Raw genomic sequence first — 7500 nt, forward strand, 5'->3', positions numbered from 1 at the left:
TTAAAGTTTGTCATATCTAATTATTGTATATGATTCCTCTCTCTCTCTCCCTCTCTCTTTCTCTCTCTCTCTCACTCACTATGAAAAGCAGGTTAAATTCAGGTTCATGTCAGGGAAAGTTCAGGTTAAATTTAGGTTAAATTCAGGTTGCATTCGCATTGAATTCAGGTTAAGTTCAGGTCCAATTCAAGTCAGGCTAGGAGGTTAAATGCACGTTGAATTCAAGATGAATTGAGGATAAGTTAGGTGAAGTTAAGAAGTTAAATTCGAGTTGAATTCAAGTCAAATTCAGCTTGAATTGGGGATAAATTCAGATTAAATTTTGGAAAAATTCAGGTTAAATTTGGGTTGAATTCAGGTTAGAGTCACGATAAATTTAGATTGAATTAGGTTAAATTGGAATCAGGGTAAATTCACATTAAATTCAGATTGAGATCACTGTAAAGCTAGGTTAAATGCAGGTTGAATTCAGGCTAAATTTAGGTTGAATTGAAGCTAAATTCAGGTTGAGTCAAGGTTATATTCAGGTTAAATTCAAGATAATTTCTGATCAAATTCAGGTTGAATTCAGGTAGAATTCAGGCTAAATTTTGGTTGAATTCAGGTTGAATGCAGATTAAATTTGTGGTAAATTCAGGTTGAATTCACGTTAAATTAAGGTAAAATTCAGGTTGAATTAAGGTTAAATAAGGTTGAATTCAGGCTAAATTCAGGCTGAATTAAGGTTAAATCAGGTTGAATTCAGGTTAAATTCAGCTTATATTCAGGTTGAATTCAGCTTAAATTCAGGGTAAAGTCATGTTGAATTCAGGGTAAATTCAGTTAGGAGGTTAGATTCAAGTTACGGTAGGTTAGGTTAAATTCATGTTAGGTTATTTAGGTTAGGCTAAATTCAGGTTAGGTTAGGAGGTTAAATTCAGGTTAAATCCACGTTAGGTTAAGAGGTTAAATTCAGGTTGACTTCAACCAGAGACGTCTAGGGGTGAGTGTTTGAGCGTGGTGGGGGAGGGGGGGGGAGATTGCTATCCGATGTGCTGACTCAGCAATAATCAGTCAGCCTTTGATGGGCATCTGATTTTTGTGAAACTTATTCATTTCATTGTTAATTTGTGCTGTCTGCGAGATAAATTTGTTACTTTATATTAAATACTTGAATTAATTTTATATTTGAATTGATATTTGAATTAAGTAGAATGTTTATTCTTATGTTTGAATTAACAACTAATCTGAAAATTTATACTAATTTGAATATTTATATTTATTTAAATATTTATCCACCCGTTTAAAATACATTAGTTTACGTGTTTCAGCGTTATGGGATTAAATAGTATAATTTAATCATTTAAATTATTTCAAATGTTTAAATTAACTCAGTTATTTAAATTGATTTGAATATTTAAATTAACTTGAATATTTAAATTAATTTTAATGTTCAAATTAAATAGAATAAGTAAATTAATTTGAATATCTAAATTAGTTTAAATATATCAATTTAAATATTTTTGACATGTTCAAATTTAAGTATTATAACTTTAATTATATGATTTTATGTTAGTGTTTACATTGATTGAATATCTATTCAAATTTGTAATTTAAATATTTATTTAAATCATTATTTTAACTTAAATCTTAATTTTAATGTTTGAGAAAATATGAACTTCGTAAAACGTTAAAATTGAAATAGACTTTTTTTCAATGTTTAAATGAATTTGTGCATTTAAATTAGCTTAAGTATTTTTTTAATTTTTAGAACGACCTAAATATTGATTTAGATATATATTCAAATGTTTGTTTAAATATATATTGAAATATTTAAATCAAAATGTCCATTAGTTCGAATAATGATTAGAAATTTAAATTAGGTTCTTAGAAAGAGAGAGAGAAAGAGAGAGAGAGAGAGAGAGAGAGAGAGAGAGAGAGAGAGAGAGATGGTTGTTTTTAAATAAAATATTAATCTATTAATTTTGTCATTAATTTTGTCAGAGAGAGAGAGAGAGAGAGAGAGAGAGAGAGAGAGAGAGAGAGAGAGAGAGAGAGAGAGAGACTCGTCATACTTCAGCAGGGTGGGGTCAGTGAGGAATTTTTTAAAAGTGTGGAATCACCTTGATATCTGTTAGAGCTTCCTTGTCAAGCGGTTTTTATTTTCATTATACACAACACACACACACACACACACACACACACACACACACACACACACACACACATATATATATATATATATATATATATATATATATATATATATATATATATATATATATATATATATATATATATATATATATATATATATATATATATATATATATATATATATATATACATACTGAACAGGGTGTAACACGAGTTTGTGCAAATGTTTTGGGAAATGAAAGAAAAAGTAATTCTGAGCAGATAATGTTCTGTAAACATATACATTTCAAGGCTTCGTTTATCGGTGAGGTGAATTTTTAAAATAACCGTTAACATTAAACGGGCAAGTAAGATGGCACATACTGAGTGTCGTCGGAGTGAATAGCCAGGTATATGGGGTGAAGGGTTGATGAAGCTAACCTTTTAAACATGATTTTCTCTTGCAGGTTATTGAAAAATGTAACATTAAAGTCCCTTCAGTTGGTAAATCACAGGTGAACAGACTTCATGTAATTCATTTTAATGATTAACTTTACGTATCAAGAAAGTAGTGGAGAAGTTGCTTGGCAACATTTATTTGTGATCACCGACTTCTAGCGCAAACTGTCCTGCCGCCTCGTCGTGGAGTTGTTGAATCAGGAGTCAGGGCTAGGACTACGCCTGTGCTGAGTGAGTGATAGTGACAGTAATCACGATGGCAAGGGAATGCAGGCAGGGAGGTTACTGCACTTTGAACAATGTCAGCTTTTTTACCTCTTTCGATTACTGTATGGATAGGATACCTTTGATAGGAAAGAATTAAGAAAGCGAATTTTCCACAATGTTCTCAAACTTTTTAATCCAACAGAGATGAAAGCGTTTTCATAGGTGCGTTTTTTCCTTTGACTGGTGTGCGATGAATACTTTTGATGGAGAATGAGAGATTTTTGATAATACGTTTTAAACCTTTGATCGGTGTTTAATGAATAGGCCTATCTTTGATGGAGGGGAGATTCCATTAGGCTTACTTTTCTACATGAGGGTCCAGTGAATACCATTGACAGAGGGAGAAGGTTTCAATGAAGCATGCATTTTTCCCCCCTTTGTTCAGTATCTAAAGGATACATTTGATTTGGAGGTATTTTATTCACATCGGCCTAATTGTTGATTTCCTTTTTCGCATAACGGTGGAGTTCGCAACCGCATAATCTAGAAATGGAACTGTTGCAAAACCCGTAAATAAACATCATATCTGCATATTCCATATTACTGGAACGGTAAGGCATTGTCTCTAGAGCCTTGCTCTCAAAATGAATCAGGAATTTGACACTTGTAACCCGGACACGCTCACTTATCGTCACAGAGAACTGTTTAGAGTAACATGGGAACTGATCAGCGCCATCTTCCTCCCCCCCCCCACATCCCTGACTACTCACTCCGACATTCCTACGCGCCGTCTTACTCGCCCGTTTAATGTTAACGATTATTTTAAAAAAATTCACCTCACCGACAAACGAAGCCTTAAAATGCATTTGTTTATAGAACATTTTCTGCTCAGAATAACTTTTTCTTTCATTTCCCAAAGTATTGGCATAAACTTGTGTTACACCCTATATATATATATATATATATTGTATATATATGTTTGTGTGTGTATGTATGTATAAGTATACTTACATATATAGACAGATAGACAGGTAGTCGGGAATGACTTTGTGAGGACTTGCTTTCAGTCGTTGTACTGGGAAATCAAGAACGAATCAGTAACAGTGTCCGCTAGAATAGCATTAATTGCTCCTATTGTTTCATTAGACGTCCCTGCTAGATTAAAAAGTCACTTTTACGGGCGTAATAAATTGCCTTTGCTTTTGAGGTGGTCTTTGTAAGACATAAAAGAGAATATTCGATAAATATGCCTGGTGATAGGTTTCATTTGTGTCCATACTGCAGAGAGAGAGAGAGAGAGAGAGAGAGAGAGAGAGACTGCATTTATGTGACGTCTATGATGAAATGGTTCTCAACAATATTGACTATAACGGAGTTATGCATATTATGATATTCATGTTAGTTGAAGCTTATTATTGTTTATGTACGCGAACGTGGGAGCGTTTGAAGAAGAAATTTAGACTTTGCCACATTCTTGTGCACTTTTTAAATGAACAGTCTTCGGTATAGAATTTCCTCTCCTGCCTTCTCATCCACCTCTCACCGAATTTGTTTTTCATGCAAGGCGCACCGAATATTTGACGAAATATCATGAGCTTATATTAAAATGCAATATATTACTAGTAAACAAGCTACGTCAAGTATTAATAGCTGGTTAAAACCTGCACCTGAATCCACCGCCACTACGCCAGTTATTTGATAAACTCGGGAAATAACAAAAGAAATAGGCTTAGATTTTGGGGCTTGGCCTACTAAACCATTAGGCCAACAGCAAAGTCTTAGACTTAATAAAGACACCATCAAGCTGATCTTGGAAATGCAGATGTTCGATGGTAACAGAAAACGAGCTTTCCATAATGAAGGCCTTTCCAGCATCTCATTAGGCCTATAGACTCCTCGGGTAATTGCATTATGTTTGGTCAGAAGATTCTGCTTCGAGTGGAAGGTGGCGTAATAATTTAGAATTACCTTCATGTCTTGAACTGGGTACACCCCATTTTCCCAAAATTGCAGAGTGTGACAATAATTCCTCATACTTCATGCCACTTATTGTATATCTCTTCAAAATTTGAATATCTTATCAGGATAAACGGCCTTTGGACATTACGCTGAATTTATAATATTGAACAAGAGTAATTCTTTCCTGGGTTCGGTTTAGCTCTACGGCTTCCTCTTAAATTCTAAAAGCAAAAATTACTCAACATTCTTATGTTTCTGAATGTTGTATATGTTTTCCTTTCGTTATACTTTGACTATAGGACCTTACCTCTTACCATGTTGCAAGAAATATATATACATACATATATACTGTATATGTGTGTGTGCGTGTGTTAATAGAGAGAGAGAGAGAGAGAGAGAGAGAGAGAGAGATCTAATAATATTCCTTGAAGTGAGCTGGATGAATGCGCTGCACATTAATCTGACAGAGACTTTTTTTCCCAATGTTTGATTTATAATTTAAGTAGTAAATTGGCAACGGGTAATCCATTGCATACACTGATTTTATTTGATTTATTATGATATCGAGAATAAATGGAATATTCTTTGGTTATGCTAAGACTGAGTTATTGACTATGATAATGCGAGTTTTATTTTGTTACTGTTCGTTGAACTGGAAAGCAGAATGAACTCTGCAGGAATATTATCAGCGCTACTTTGGTCACTTAGGCTGAAGTGCCTATGCTCTTCAGTTATTGACAAGTAAAAATACATAAATATTCGATGTTACAACTTTCCTGCAATTATCAGTTGTTTTAAACGGGAACCGCCCTTTACAAAGTAACCTCTAATCATAATGTACTGCTTTGGACAGACAAGAAATATTTGTTAAATAGTTATCGGGTATTTTTAATCATTCATTTTTTTATTTACTTTTTCTTTTTTAATGACTGATCTCTTCTTCCTGTATTTCCTGTTGCCTTCTGTTATTTCTTTGAAATGAACACCATAATACTCTTTGGAAGCTTGAATTTCAGGTCAATGGCCCTGCAGTTGGCTTGTTCCATATGAATAGGGTTCATCCTCTAAATATAATAATAATAATAATAATAATAATAATAATAATAATAATAATAATAATAATAATAATAATAATAAAAATAATAGCATGAAACGCCAACGTGACATTAAAGATAAACTCTTTCTTCAAAGGTTAAACAAAACTCTTCATACTTTCTGTGTGAAACCACACCCAGGATGTGATAATTCCCTTCAGGGGATTCGGGGGGAGGCGTTTTAGCGCTCTATCTCATTTCCCCTGCTGCTGTTGGGAGGAAAGGAGCCGTGTGTATTTCCCTTAGGTTCTGGAAGGAGGAAATGGAGAAAACAGAAGCTTTCCAATTTGTAAGACAGAAAGAGATTTGGTTGTTCTTGGAGCCATTCTCACGATTCAACTATTTTTGTAATGTGCGTTCTTGTTTATCTGTTCGCTTCTTTAGTTATCTTTCTATTTATGTTTATTCTCATGTGTGAATTTATTGTCATATTTATTTTTTGCATTTATTTCGTTACGCATCTCTCTCTCTCTCTCTCTCTCTCTCTCTCTCTCTCTCTCTCTCTCTCTCTTTCAGTTAAGATGAAAGTTATTTATCGAGAACTGTCATTATTATTCTCTCTCCTTTCTCTCTCTCTCTCTCTCTCTCTCTCTCTCTCTCTCTCTCTCTCTCTCTCTCTCTCTCTCTCTCATAAATATTATTTATTGTCATTATATATAAAGATACTAAGATTTTAAACTCACTAGAAAAAGAATATATGAATTCATGAAATGAAGATATGTTCCTATGGCTACGAATATTAATTTTCAGTACTTTATGTATGCAACCTATGCACATCACATGGTACTTCTCTGATGAAGAATCATCCTGAATCGCTAAAATCGAGATTTTTAAGAGATTTTGCCTGAATAAGTCAGCAGCTGCCTAGAGGGAGAGTGTTCTCTTTGCAGTGATAAATGGAGGAATGAAAGGATGGTCGGATTTCTTTGGATTAAGCTGGCCTCTAGCCTTATGCCAGCACGGGGCCATTCTTTAGAGCAACCCTTGAGAATGGTAAGGTTTTAAGGGCATGAAGGGTCTGGTGTGGACCTCACAATGAATTGTTAGCAAGATGGCCAAAGGTGGGAAATTTTAATGATTTTGATAACCATTTTTGAGAATATATTCGTGATCAGATTAATTCTTTGTCTTTGCAAGGATCAAGGAAGAAGCAGTGGAGGAGAATGGCAGTGGCTTAGACATAAGTCAGAATTTCTTGATATTATAAAGAAACGGAGTCTTTCGCGCTCTCTTGGAGAGTGACGAGAAAGTTGATGCCGGCTACAGAAACACTGTCGTGAAGACTTGCTCCAGAAGTCTCTTTGACGCAGGTCTTGGGATATCAAAATGGGCTCTTTTTCATTTTTTCTCTGTTTCAACAAAACTCTGTTTGAGCTCGTGTTTCCAATTAAGGCTGCTGCTATTCTCTCTCTCTCTCTCTCTCTCTCTCTCTCTCTCTCTCTCTCTCTCTCTCTCTCTCTCTCCGAATGAATTAGCCCTTTCCCCTCCTTTCAACAAAGATAATTATTCTTCATTTCTTTTTCCTTTCAGAGACTCTAAATTACTCGTTTGCTTTTGTCTCTCCTCTGAAGAATGATAAAACCTCTCATCTCCTTTTCAACTGAGTTTTTTGTCGCTTTCTGCGTCGTCACTGGATAACAGTTGGCTTCTATTGCCTTATAGGACA

The 7500-nt window shown here is 34.3% G+C and overlaps 1 protein-coding gene across 1 annotated transcript in view; it reads left to right on the plus strand.

The window, feature by feature from the left end:
• Positions 1–7500, plus strand: part of Ogg1 (8-oxoguanine DNA glycosylase) — a 510811-nt gene that overhangs the window by 396242 nt on the left and 107069 nt on the right. The window lies entirely within an intron of this gene.

This window comes from Macrobrachium rosenbergii, chromosome 30, assembly GCF_040412425.1.
Source record: "Macrobrachium rosenbergii isolate ZJJX-2024 chromosome 30, ASM4041242v1, whole genome shotgun sequence".
In the NCBI taxonomy this organism is placed as follows: Eukaryota; Metazoa; Arthropoda; class Malacostraca; order Decapoda; family Palaemonidae; genus Macrobrachium; species Macrobrachium rosenbergii.